Below are 14,903 nucleotides of genomic sequence, written 5' to 3'. Positions count from 1 at the left end.
GATTCGGTTTTTTAAGCAAAGGTTTTATGAATGTTTTTTTTTTAAGTAAGTGGATAGGTGCCTGTTCTTATCATGGTATTACAAATGGTGGTGATGGCAGGAAGAACCACTTCAATGACCGGGAGTAATACTTTAAAAGGACATGGGTCAAGAGCAGAGCCCGATTTAATGGAGGACATGATGTCCCTGATGTGAGATGTAGAGACATCCGCAAACTGGAGGAGTGAAGGGCCAGTTCTGGGGATACAACCCGAGTTAGACGAGGTTTTAGAGGTGGTTTTAGCACAGTTGGCAAAAGTTGCATAGATGTCATTGACTTTGCTAAAAAAGAAGTTAGCCAGAGCATCGCATAGCAGTTGGGAGGGGGGTGGATGTAAATTGGGCGAATAGCCTGCTAGCTGTTTGGTGGTTTAATACAAAGCCTTATTAGAGTTTTTAGATAGTTCGATTCTTTCACAATAGAACTTAGTCTTGGCCTCGGTGATCATCGTTTTATATTTAGCCACCATTTCTTTGTATTTGGTTTTGGCCTCTTCGGAGTAGTCTCTTCGCCAATGCCTCTCTTTGCTCCTACACAGTTGTTTCTGTGTCCTTAAGGCCTCGGAGTACCAGGGGGCTGATGGAGCAGATCTATTGCGAGATCGTTGTTTAGCCTGAACCAGAGCGGTGGTCGCGGAACCCACCCACTCATTGAATTGAGTAATGGCAGTATTAGGATCAGGTGAAAGGAGAGGATTGGAGATGGTCAGGAGTGATTCCAGACTGGAGTTATCGATGTCATTCCATGCAATAAACGACTGGCGAAGGTTAGCACTTGACAAAGGAGCACCAGTGTCGTGAGTGGTCAGTGAAGCCAATATGACATGATGGTCCGTCCAGGTTAGGGGAAGGATTTGGGTGACATGAAGGTCCTCCAAATTGGTAAAAATACCATCAAGTATATGGCCCCCTTCGTGAGTGGAAGATTTTACCAGCAGAGGGAGGCCGAAAGTTGTCATATCTGCTAGAAGAGCAGCCGTGTCATTGTCTTCAAGTTTATCGAAATGAAAATTGAAGTCGCCTAGGACAGTAAAAGAGCTGTCGAGGGCTGACACTTCCAGGACGGAACTGATGTCAGAGACAAATCCGGACCTATGCCCTGGAGGTCGATAAAGGAGGATGCCTTTAAAGTTAACAGAGGGCGTCAGTTTAATGGAGAATTGTAGAGCTTCACAAGAGGGGAGCAGGATCGTGTTAGTTCTAACCGCATATAAGTCGCGAGCAATAATTGCTATCCCACCACCTTTCTTACGCTGTCTATCCAATCTATAAATAGAGAAGCCATTGGGAACAGCGATTACAAGGTCCGGGTCGGATGAATTGTCCATCCAGGTTTCTGTCATGAATAATAAATCTAGTTTTTTGTCCTCTATTAGTTCAAATATTTCCTGTTGATGCTTACCGAGCGATCGGACATTAATAAGGGCGATCGAGTATGATTTCACTGTTTTATTAGGGTTATGTAGAGAGTGTTTTAAATACAAGGGTATTGATGCGGAACAGCACGAGCAACGTTGAGGTGAGTTTCCAGCAAGAAGCCGCGGATCAAGTATAATGCAGGATTGGTCTTGGGGGGGGCGCCAGTGACGAAGCTGATTTGCAGTGTAGATGCCTCTAGGGGGCAGGGGATAAAGACCAGGGGGGGGTGGCCCTAGGCCCGGTCCAGGCGCGGACGGGCGCAGACGGGCTTGCCTTTGGCGTGCCTTCGGCAAGCCCGCTGCGCGGACGAGCGGGTCGGTTGTTTATATACATCAGGAGAGGGTGGGAGGAGGGTGGGAGGGACGGTGGTCTAGAGCACGAGCCTTCCCCAGCCTAAGATGGCGGCTGAAGTTGCTAGAGGAAGTGACCAGCGCCTAGCAACGGCGGCGCTGTCAGGCGGGGGACATGGCCTCGGGCGATGCAAATCTCGCTCCAAGGTGGGGGCTAATATTAAAAACTCCCTATTAAAATATAGGGGAGGCTCGGCTATATTAGCGCAAACAACAGGCGGGGTGACCCCTGCAAATTACGCCAATCAGCCCATTTCACAACTGCAGCCGGTGCACTGAGAAAATTTTGCCATCTCGGACAGACCAGCATGGAAACCATGTTGGAAACCATGATCGTAATCTCAAGTGCGGAAAGAGCCACACATTAGTTTACAGGCTGCATTCCGACTGGCGGACAGACTCTCCAAGCCAGTCGGAAGCCAGCCGGAATAAACGGACAGATTCCATTCCAAACTCCTCCATCAAAATGAGACAGTCGGAAAGAAATCGAACCGGTCCATTATGATGCGGCTCGCCTTCTGAGCCATATCTTATTGGGCCCCTTAGTGTCATGACTATGGTGTTGTCGACCCTCAGACCATATGCTAGTGAATAAACTGACACATATTACATTGTGGAACTTGAGACAGACTTGTGCACCCAGAACCTTTTAATAGCAGTGTCACCTAACTGGTGATGCATGTGATGGATGGGTGTGGGTGTCAATAAAGCTGCTAAGGAACAGTAGCTAAGTTCTGTGTTCAGCAGAACACTACAATAACAAAGATACTAATATGTGATTTATCCTGTTTCATTGGATAACCTATCTTTCAAAGTCTCCCGTAGCTGTTGTGAACCGTGTTGCAGTGTTTCTCACCCAGAGACAGCCATGACCGGAGAGTTTGCTGTGGTGGTGTGCGGCCTCGGAGGCCTAGTGGGCAAGATGCAGGCAGAGCCTTCTGGACGGCAGCCGGAGCAGAGAACGATGGGCGCGGCACCTGGTGGATGGCCTGTTGTGCGTGTTGTGGCAGCAACGTTGTATATGTGACCGGGAGGTCCCCAGTGGTGACTCGGTGAGTGTTTTTGCTCATCTCCCCTACACCCACCTTCTACATTGATTCTAGAGGTCAGATCAGGCCGCAGGGAGGGGATGTCCCGCAGACTAACCGGGGTCGGTGTCGAGTGAATTGCCAGCTGGGGTCCGGACCGCCTGTGGGGGGCCATTGGGACTGTGCAGGGCCCAACTGTAGGTCTGTGGGCCGGCTCACGTGACCCTGCTTCCCGACGGCTGTAGCATTGGGGCCTGCAGCATGGAAACTGGCATGGGAGCTGTTGGGATCCACAAGGCATATATATCCACTCAGTGGATGGACACTGTGACCCTTTTTATGTACAATAGTGTTACGGATTGAGCCCTGGGATGTATTGCCCGTGACTGCAGGGGAAGAGTGCCATTGGAGGGACTGGGGAGAGAAGCCGAGCACAGGGCCCTTAGCTGATGGGAGCTAAATAGAGCCCTGTGCAGCAGTGAACAGGCCTACATGGACATTTGTGGTTCTTGTGGCAGTGGCAAATAGTGGACCTACGGCATGAAGGCCGGCTTGTGATTGCTGGACCCCATATATGCTACTGACTTTTACCAAGCAAGGAGCCAGGCCTAGGCTTCATGCGCAATGTGGAACCCAATGCGGGGGGTGAGATATACTACCCAGGTCGGCTGGAGGCAGCGCTTGAGTGGGCAGGGTGACACCGAGTAGGGGGGACACGACTGTCTGCGGAAGCAGGTGGGTTAGCACTCAGTGCGGCTTGTGGGCAGGAGGTCTCCACCCAAGTCCCAATATTCAAGAGGTTCAAAGCAGCGACAGATATCGACAGCCAATACCGCAAGGGGGAAGATCTATGTGCCACAGGCTGTGCAGGTGTGGTTCGTACAGGAGGCTAGTCTGAGTGGTTATAGAACCGCCATCATGAGGGATGAGCGTCAATATTGCACCATGAAAAAAGATAAAACGGCAGGAGGAACTGCTAAGCAGAGCATGTTGGACCACTACACCGTAACATGGGCCTCGACAACCCACCAGGGAGGTGCACAGGGAGGCATTCCGGACAGTGCCGTACTCATGGCGGTCATCACTCAGTCCAGGGACACATTGGAAGAGAAGATTGGAGAGGTGGGCTCCGATGTCATGCTCATAAGACAGGATCTGCGGAATGCGGTGGAGCGCATTACTGAGACCGAGACCAGGGTCCAGGGAGTGAAGGATTCGATCTCTACCTTGCAGAAAAAAGTTGCGTCACTGGAGACGATCACCAGGGGTCTGCCCTCGTGGGTGGAAGACACGGAGGGCAGGGCTAGGAGTAAAAACCTACGCTTTGTGGGATTACACGAAGAATGTGAATGGGGACATGGAACAGTTCCTGACTAAGTGGCTCACCGGCTGGCTTCCTCCATAGTTGTTGTCCTGTTACTTTGTTGTTGAAAGGGCGCACAGGGTCATGATGCAGAACTCACCCCCGGAAGCCAGACCAAGGCCTGTCATTGCAAAGATTTTGAATTACCATGACAGGGACATGATTTGAAAGCAATCCAGAATCAAAGAACCCCTGACGTTCAAAAACACTTGCATCCTCAAATTTCATGAATACACAAGACGGACCGGACGGACGTCGAGCTGTAACTCATAATCGGGTCTTGGCTCGGTAGGCCTCTTCCTCCACTGCTCATCCGTGGCTATGCCACGTACCCTCTTCTACTCCGGGCACTTTCCCTGGTTCCGGAAAGGACTCCGCACTGTAGTCTCAGCGTTGAGCTCCATGACTCAAAACCAAGGGAAAGTGAAAGAGCTGCGCACACTGTAGGCACGCCGTGAGCGTGCACATCGGCGTGGCCTGCGGCTCATGCCCAGTGGCGGCACGTAGAACTTGGTAAAGCAGGTGAGAGCAGTTGTCGCAGTCCAAGATGGCCAGCGGGTCTTTTCGTGAGTACATGCCGGCCCAGCCGAGGGCCCAGAGGAGCCATAGCACACGCATCATTCTACCAGTAACAGCGCTGCAGGGCTGGTAGGAGACCAGCCAAAGAGAAGGCGGATGGAGGGAAAGCGAAAGCACGCCATGTTTGTTGTTGAGGGAGAGGGGGTGGGTGGGGTTGAGGGTGTGTGTGAGGGTGTGTGTGTGTTTGCACGCACAGTTACTGCATGCAGCTGGCTTGTGTGGATGGAAGGCGGACAGGAGATGTGCACGGCGTGTTCACATTTCCAGTCCGGCCTGTGCATGCCACTCTCCTGTCTTCCTTCCGAGGCAAGTCAGCAACAATAAGTCTTGCTGGCGACAGTGCTTTGCTCTGCGTCGCCAGGTGCGAGACCTAAAAAGGACCTATCAAAGCCCTTAGTTGCTACGTGAAACATGCATTTCATGCATACAATCAGCCTTTGCATTAAATGAGGGCCCATTGTATACATTATTTAGGAACTATACACAGACAGGCTGGGAATTCTAACGGGGCGACCTCTTCCTACTTCACGTGCCAGGTCCAGTAACGACGGATCTGTGAATAGTCACGTTTTATATACTACGTTGCCCCAAGGGGGGGGGGGGGGGGGGGGGGGTGGGGGGTGGGAACACGACACACGAGATTCGGAATTGATTCTATAAGACTAATGACCGCGCTAAGAGCAATATCAAAACCTTTCACGCTGCAACAGCTTTATCAGCAATAGAAAGCAAGCCTTGAGAAAGTTTGCATGTGTAAAGAAACATGTGTCGGCTGTTCATCAACCATCACTACATGGATGGCCATAGGATTAGGACCTCCAGTCTGGCAGTTACTATTACTCTTGCTTGTAGTGCTCAACCAATTTTCAAACTATATATACAATGTGTATATTACATGTACTGTTCCAGGACTATTAGACATATTTGTGTACTATGTTTGAAGTTATCCTCAACTGCTATAATAAAACATTGGACTAGTTAACATTAAATTGCACAAGAGAAATACTCATATTTGATGTTTTCTTCTCTTTTTGCTTGATTTATTTGAAATATTTTTCTATCTTTGATCCAATACATGGATTAAATAATCATTGTTGTAGGACTTCTAGTACTGGCCATTTAGCTAAATCTAATGACCATACCGTAAATTGTTTTAGTCAAATATTAGAATGCCGAGGTACAACTATTTTGTATCGCCAGAAGATGTCTTTAACTGGACAGATGAAACATTGAAGATCCGGCCCACACGCCGCTACGGTTGGAATCAGATTCCTTGTCCAGTGAGGTCGTCCACAAACCACCCAATAACAAAATCAAAGGAACCAGGAGGTTGAGATCTAAACGCCAATCCTGCAGCGATCAAAAACAGATCTACTTCGGTGCCCCGGCAGGGGTCTTCAGCCTCATAGGTACGTCAGGACTCTCCCGGGATGAAGCATGAGCGGGGGCTAGTACCTTTGTTTGACTCTAAATAGTTGAGGGGAATGCCCGTTAACTATGGGCAGGTTATTGGTGAAATAATAGTGGGGCTCCCATTGGGATCCGCAAGCCACCTCCGCCGCGACAGATAATTCAGCAGTTTTGAGGTATAGGAAGGGTTTGGAGGAAGTTGGGGTACACATGTTATATGTTTGCACTGCTTCACTGCTACACATGGCTAATATTCGCACACTGGCTTATAGTTGTCCCACACATCAAAGTCATGAGACTTTAGATGGTAGTCACTATAGATAGGGCATGACTCCAGGCGGGGGACCTCAGAATAGTGAGTTGGAACATCAGAGGAGCACTAGATAAAATCAAAAGAGGGGCTATACTTGAACAGGCCAAAAGGTACTGAGCAGACATCCTGATGCTTCAGGAGACGCATTTAATGGGTAATTCAGCATTGAGTCTCCTCCGCTATGGCTATGTTTAAGTGTACCACTCTGGCTTCACCAGGGGTCCCGTGGGGTTGCGATTTTAATTCATGGTAGTGACTCATACCAACATATCAAGACATGGACAGACATCCAGGGGAGATACATATTTATATGGGGGTACAATGTATGTGGAACAAGTGGTATTGGGCTGTATATATGCCCCCGGCCGCTGCAATGGGCATTAGTCAAGCGTCTCTTGACCCTGTGGGCGGATTTACCAGAAGGATTGACAATAGTAGGGGGAGACTGGAAATTATGTAATGGACTTGGCCATAGATAGATGGGGAAATTCCAATGTGCTCTACGGTACCAAACTGAACTCCCTGGCAACTGGACAGGGATGGGTGGATCTATGGAGGCAGCTGTATGTTGAGGAGCAGGGATACACTAATTTTTCGACAACACGTGATTCTTACTCCCTTCTTGACTATATATTTATACCGATAGGAGCAGTGGAGATTCTCCCAAGGGGTCTGTTCGACAGTCCCTAGTGGTTCGGACAGCGCAGATGGGTCCTGATAAACAGCTCTTTTGGTGGCGTCGCTCCTCCTGACATCTGCAGGATGAGAAATATCGGGATCACATAGAGCAGGCAATCGAGCAATACCTGGATATAAATGTGGGAACAGTCGCAGAGGCTGAAATCCTATGGGAGGCTATGAAGCCCACCTTACGGAGGTAGACATTTCATTGTGCGCGGCAGAACGTCGAACATGGCGGGAATAGCTTATGCGATCGGAGGCCCATATAATTGCGTGGCTGGCGTCCCGTAGCAGAATTTACCAATGAGGTGGCAAGTCCAGTAAATAACTTCATAGAATGAGTCAAGGGAACTTGCATCCGCAGGTTCTCCCGAGCATACCCGGTTTCAGATGGTTATAGCTCTTAGCAGAGAGTTTTGCAAGATACTTTGCAGAGCTAAAAACCCCTAAGGAACTACTTTCTGGAAGACATGATACACAGTTTCATAGCTCACTTACCGCCTTGCGGCCACTCGGATGAGGCTTGAGCAGACCTTGACCTTCTGCTCATTGAAGAGGAGCTTTGCACAGACGTGGAAGATTTGAATTCTGGAAAAGGTTTCCCATGCAAATTCTTTATGAAGTACTTTTCTAAATTGGAGCCTCATTTTCTCCGAGTTGTAGACGAAGCTAGAGACCGAGGTCATCTGCCACGAGACTGGAGACACACGGAAATAGTTGTATTACATAAACCAGGTCAGCCCGCAGACCAACACGCGTCATACCGCCCCATCAAAACTGTTTAATGTTGAGGCAAAAAAATTGGCTAAAGCATTGGCCAATCAACTCCAACCCCATATAACCAATTTGATTCATCCACACCAGCCTAGATGTATGCTACAGAGGGCTTGACGTCATAACATCCGATGGCTATAGCCACTATCCAGGGAAAGGGAGTACAAGCCGGCCTTTTGCTGGCAGACATGCATAGGGCGTTTGACTCCCTTAGCTGGGTATACTTGTTCACCCTCTTAGATCGTCTCAAAATGGGGCACGATTGCTGTCATATTTAAAATTGTTAAATATAGTCCTTCACATTTCCAATTGGCAGGGGCACTCGTCTCTTTTCTCTAGCCATGTAGCCCTTAGCGGCGCGGGTACGGATGGATGAGCAGGTGGCGGGCTTTAAGTGGTACCATGGGCTCTTGGATCGCGTCGCATTATATGCAGATGATGTCTTATTCTTTTTACAGACATAAACAAGACAGGACCGAGGCTGCTCCACATTATGCCCTTTTCAAGAATCCGCATAAATACACTCTGTGGGTGCTGGGGGGGAACAACTGGTCTGGGACCTTGAGCCTCGGCAGTACAGGTGACGACGGAGGGAGTGAAAAACCTTGGAGTTTTATTGTCAGATCTGCCGAGTGTGGCATGGGACAGACATATTGCCCCAATAAGGACACAGGTTTGTGAGGAGATGAAAACTTGTTCACACATGCCCCTTTCTATTTATGGTAGATCGGCTATTTAGGTTAATCATGCGTTGCTCTAAGGGGAGGCCTCTTGGAATCACTACAGACTTTCTCCGGACTTGTCCATGTGGTTTTTCAACTTCCACACATTCTATTGGCTTTGCGTGTGGCTTTGAAAAATGTAAGCACGCAATTGGCCAAAGGCGGGTGCATGTCCCACCTTTTCTCTAAATGTTCACTCCCACGGCATCCAGCTGTCAGGAGCGAGCAGCGGCGTGCAGGGTGCCAGCTGCATTCCTCGTCGGGGGTCATTAAACAGAGAACGGTCAAGTTCACTTTCGCAGCGCGGCTTGTCTTGCATTGCCTCAAAAGCAGAACCCACCCCCAACAAAGCATCGAGCAGCGCTCATCACGCATCTTCATTTAATTATCATCAACCGCATGTTTTTTTTATACACAGCATTGAGCACTGCTTGTTGTGCGCCTTTATTTATTAACTGCTGTCCGGGATGTGTGCCTGCAACAGATGCCTCCCTGTTCGGTTTGTGTGCTCTCCACAGTACGCCACTATCCTGATGTTTATTAAAAGCAAGGTGGCTGCACGCGCTCCCAGCACCTGTATGGTGCTCAATCCTCCACAAACACAGACCAAGCTCTGTCTGACCTCCAGTATAATTGTTTTTACCTACTCTTTGGCTCAAAAGCAGACCCCTCCCACCTAATGCACAACATCGAGCAGCGCTATTGTGCACCGTTATTTTATTAATGACGCCTGTATGTTAAATTTTTTTCATGGCTTGCCTACAAATCACACCTCTCCCACCTCCAACAGAGCATGGGCACGCACAGCTGCATTTTCACTTTGAATCTGACTACTTGCAGTGTTATTTGTTGGATTTCCTCGATAGCAGACCCTTCCCATCTCCCGACACAGCATGACCGCGTGCCTTTATTCACTTATGAACAGCCCGCTTTTACTTTACATTTATATGTAAATAGCTCTACTTGTTTTGGCAGGGGGGCATGTGGAGCAAAGTGATTTGCCCAGAATCACAGGCTGTTCAGCCAACGAGGAGGCTCGAACATCGTCACCTCCACTCCAAAGTTGGCTGCTTTGGCAGTTATGCCACACCTTCTCCTTTGTCATATCGACTTTAAATAAAGAAAAAAAACTTGTACGGTTATTCAAAGATGTTAAGAGTGTGTGGGCATGCCAGTGGGGGATAATGTACTGCATTGCTAAACACTTATAAGGTTCAAAAAGGCTAGACCTAATGGCTATGCCAGTGCTTGTTTTAAAATGGTGTCATTGCCGCGCCTGCTCTACCAATTGCAGAACAATCCATATCAGATACTCCCTATGTGGTTTCGCCAGGTCAACGCAGCGGTGGGTCAATTTCTGTGGACTGGAGGGGCCTCCAGAGTGGCGCTGAGGACTTGCTGTCAGTCGACGTATTGCGGGGGTTGGCCATGTCGGATGTCCAATCGTACTATATGGCATTGCATCTTTTGGTGCCGAATGAATGGTGGTATGGGGTTAGGAAGGACACCTCTTATGCAGTGGAGCAAAGGTGTATACAAGAGTCCACACTACATACCATACTGTATTTGGCGCCTCTAAGTAATTCTTTAATGCCGGCCACTCGGGTGGTATTCTAGGTGTGGAAACTGTCTCTACGCAGAATGGGGTGGTGGAATAAATTTACTGGGGATAGCCCACTGAGGCACAACGGTCATTTGCCGCAGCTAGCTGCGTTATCCGGACATGGAGGGTGGGATAATATAGGAGTCTACACATTAGGAGACGTATTGCGAGGCTTGGTTCTGAAATCATTCCAAAATCTTCAACAAGAGTACAAGATGCCAAAGACTACATTTTATAAATACCTTACATTTTGGCACGCGATTTATCTTAGTATCTCAGGGTAAGAGGCTATTCACAAATTCAGTCTGATTGAAGCCAAGGTCTTCATGGGTCATTTGCAGGACCATGAAATCTCATAGATCTATCAGTCACTGGTGACTAATAGCTCCACTACATTGGATAAACTTAGAGAAGCATGGGCTGGTGATCTTGGACAAATAGACGGAGATGATTGGATGGAAAGACTGTCCTTCCCTAGGGGAGCAGTGATAGCAATACCGCTGTGTATTATTCAATTTAAATACCTTCACCGGGTTTAGTATACCAGGCTCAGGCTGTGGAGGGCAGACCTAGAGTCATCCCCTATATGCCGGTGGTGTGGTCGGGAGGAGGGGCCCCTAATACAGACAATTTGGCATTGTACAGTACTCACAAAATTTTGGAGACTGGTTCTGGCCCGTCTTGCAGAAGTGTTGGGATGGGAGCTTCCCTCTTCAACAAAATTGGCAATTTTACATATGACGGAGGGCATAGGAGTTAAAGTATAGAAGAGGCACCTGTTATTGTTGGGGCTGACATTGGGTAAAAGGAATTTAGTAAGGCTGTGGAAGGCAACGGCCCCATCTTCTCTCTCGGCATGGAAAAATGGGTTGGACTTTTGCATGGGGTTAGAGATCCCAATATTCAAAGCCAGGGATTGCCCACAAAAGCACCCCAAAATCTGGAAAAGATGGGCAGACAACCGAGGCCTCAATTTGGACCCAGTGCCCCCAGTGGATGCATATGTATCAATGTTGTTATGCGGGCATCTTACTTAAGGGACCAGCTATATGATGATGGAATCTATTTGTTGTGGTGGACGATGTGGTGTGAAATGAAATGCAGTAGTGGTTCAATGCGTTTCAAATAGCATAAACGGAATTATAAATATTCATGTTATAAAAGAGCGGCAAATATATAAGACGACCACTCCTTGAAGTGGCTCAGTTATTCTTGACAATAGCAGCATAGAGTAATAAGTGCAAATAACAAATTAAATTAATATGCAGGCAATCAGAAACAGAGAAATAACAGCACAGCGTAATATGTTATAATATAGTAAGAAAATAGCAGCATGAATATATTATATTAAAATGCATATAGGTATTAGCTATGTTTGATAAACCATAATATGCAGGGCAAATATTTCTACAAGATGCCACAAAACATTAGAAATTATGGTTCACAACATGTAACAGCTAAATGTAATCATGTGAAATCTGATGTTTTTAAGGAGTGCTCATTGAAACGCGTGAGCGAACTGCCACCTTCAGAAAAAAAGATTATTCTAAAAGTTAAGTCTACACTCTTAAGGTTAAGGATTTCCGTGTAGGCTATTCTAAAATCAGCAATGGTAGTTGCCTTAAAAAAGGGCTCCATTTTCTTTAGTATATAACAAATAAAAATCACAAAAAAATAAGAAGTGTAGCGTTGATTGGTTGCTCCGATTGCCACAGGGGCAAGGCATTTGCCCAAGGTTGGTATTAAAGCCTAAAGGGAAGCTCAATAGATATTTTAAGGGGCCTTCCCTGAGGCGGAACAGCAAGCTTCTCTCCCAGAGATTTAAATTCAGTAGGAGATAACTTGTATGGCAAATGCGATGGAGGGCAGTTAGTAGATGCCAGATACATATACCTTGTGACTGTTGGCTTAACAAGTTGCATATCGTATCTTAAATTACTATATTGATCTTATAGGGCCTCTTGAAGAGTCTTTTTATTTATGCCCACCATATTGTTTGAGTTCAGGAAAATGTGATCAAGGTTCACGCTGATCAGACTATTTCTGACAGCGACCAGCCACAGTATGTCTCCACCCTTGCTGCATTTGAGGCAATCCGTTATAATTTCTCTAGTCAGTGACACTGACGAATTTTGCCAAACTTTTAACCAAAATATGGCCGGACGGGACGTGATGTAATCCTCATTATGAGACAGCTGTAATTCCTGATGGCAAATAAAATTTGGAGAAGAAATTGGGATCCCCAAAAGTTTTCGACAAAATAGATTTTCTGCTCCCTGGATAGTGCTACTTATTGCATAGCCCCAAACTTCAGTGCCATAAGTAGCCTTAGGTATGCATTGTGCTTTATAAATTTTAATTATTGAGAGCACTAGCTCAGTCTTTTTTGTTTGCAAGAGGCATAAAATTAAGATAATCGCCCTTAGAAATGTATTCCTACTATGGGCCAACCAATGTCTGAAAACATTAGTCCTGAGTACGGGAAAGTGCGAGTGCATAGAAGGCGTTCAGGTCCTGAGGTAATTGAGTGAATAAAGTGCTTTTTGGGGCCACAACACATTATAAAAATGTCTTTAAATTACTGCAAAGATCTAGACCAGCCATAAAATAAACAAAGCCTCGAACTAAAGTGTATAGTGCGTTTGGGGCGCGGCCCATTAGGACCGCAGCGTCTGCATATAGTAAAACGGGGAGTATATTGACATTGATTTTTGGAACATCGGGAGTAAGTTCTGAGAAAAGAGTGTGCAAATCATTAATATACAGAATGAACAAGAGAGGGCCCAGTAAGCACCCCTGCCTGACCCCTCTGCCGATATTAATGTTCTATCAGACCATCCCCCTACTTGCCAATCCTCACCCGAGCTTTCAAGTCCCTGTGTAAAAAAGCTAAAGAGTGCACTAAAACCTCATACAACCCATACTTTAAAAGTACTGACCATAGACGTGACCTATTTAAAAAGTCAAAGGCTGAGGACAGATCCGGGTTATGGTATATTTACCGACAATCAGGTTAAGATTTAAACATTGTTCGACTGTTCCCAGTTTACTTCTGAACCCTAGCTGGCATTTACTTAAAATCTCTCCCTCCTCAGCCCATGATCTAATTTTATTAAGCAGGATCCTCCCAAGTATCTTATAGGTGTTATCAAGCAGGGAGATTGGTCTATAGTAGCTAGGGTTGGATCGGTCCCCTTTTTTAAAAATCAGGACGATAGTACTAGTACACCATGTGCTTGGTATAAAAGTATTTGCTAAGTTGTTAAAAACATTAATTAAAAGAGGCGCCCAGAACTCCGGTTTGTAATTAATGAGGTCAATGGGAAGCCCATTGGGGCCAGGTGCTTTATTACCCAAGCTTTGGTTGTTTGCATCCTTGACTTCTGTTATTGAGATCTGGATGCGTGCTACATTAGAACAAGCATTTGCAATGCAATGGTCTCGGCATCATTAAAGGTAGAGCTATTGTCATTGCTCATGACATTTTTTTTCTTTAAATCAAAAATAAATGGGCATTGTCATTAACATTGCCAATACACAGCACTCTGCACTCAACAGCACACAATGCTCTGCACACTTGCTCTGCACTCACTGCTCTGCACACTCACTACTCTGCACACTCACTACTCTGCACACTCACTACTCTGCACACTCACTACTCTGCACACTCACCACTCTGCACACTCACCACTCTGCACACTCACCACTCTGCACACTCACCACTCTGCACACTCACCACTCTGCACTCACCACTCTGCACTCACCACTCTGCACTCACCACTCTGCCCTCACCACTCTGCCCTCACCACTCTGCACTCACCACTCTGCACTCACCACTCTGCCCTCACCACTCTGCACTCACCACTCTGCACTCACCACTCTGCACTCACCACTCTGCACTCACCACTCTGCACTCACCACTCTGCACTCACCACTCTGCACTCACCACTCTGCACTCACCACTCTGCACTCACCACTCTGCCCTCACCACTCTGCCCTCACCACTCTGCACTCACCACTCTGCACTCACCACTCTGCACTCACCACTCTGCACTCACCACTCTGCACTCTGCCCTCACCACTCTGCCCTCACCACTCACCACTCTGCACTCACCACTCTGCACTCACCACTCTGCACTCACCACTCTGCACTCACCACTCTGCACTCACCACTCTGCACTCTGCACCGTGCACTCTGCACTCACCACTCTGCACTCACCACTCTGCACTCACCACTCTGCACTCACCACTCTGCACTCACCACTCTGCACTCACCACTCTGCACTCACCACTCTGCACTCACCACTCTGCACTCACCACTCTGCACTCACCACTCACCACTCTGCACTCACCACTCTGCACTCACCACTCTGCACTCACCACTCTGCACTCACCACTCTGCACTCACCACTCTGCACTCTGCACCGTGCACTGTGCACTCTGCACTCACCACTCTGCACTCACCACTCTGCACTCACCACTCTGCACTCACCACTCACCACTCTGCACTCACCACTCTGCACTCACCACTCTGCACTCACCACTCTGCACTCACCACTCTGCCCTCACCACTCTGCCCTCACCACTCTGCCCTCACCACTCTGCCCTCACCACTCTGCCCT

This window comes from Lissotriton helveticus, chromosome 1_1 (assembly GCF_964261635.1).
Source record: "Lissotriton helveticus chromosome 1_1, aLisHel1.1, whole genome shotgun sequence".
In the NCBI taxonomy this organism is placed as follows: Eukaryota; Metazoa; Chordata; class Amphibia; order Caudata; family Salamandridae; genus Lissotriton; species Lissotriton helveticus.
The sequence above is the reverse complement of the archived record's forward strand: the minus strand, read 5'-3'. Positions refer to the sequence as shown.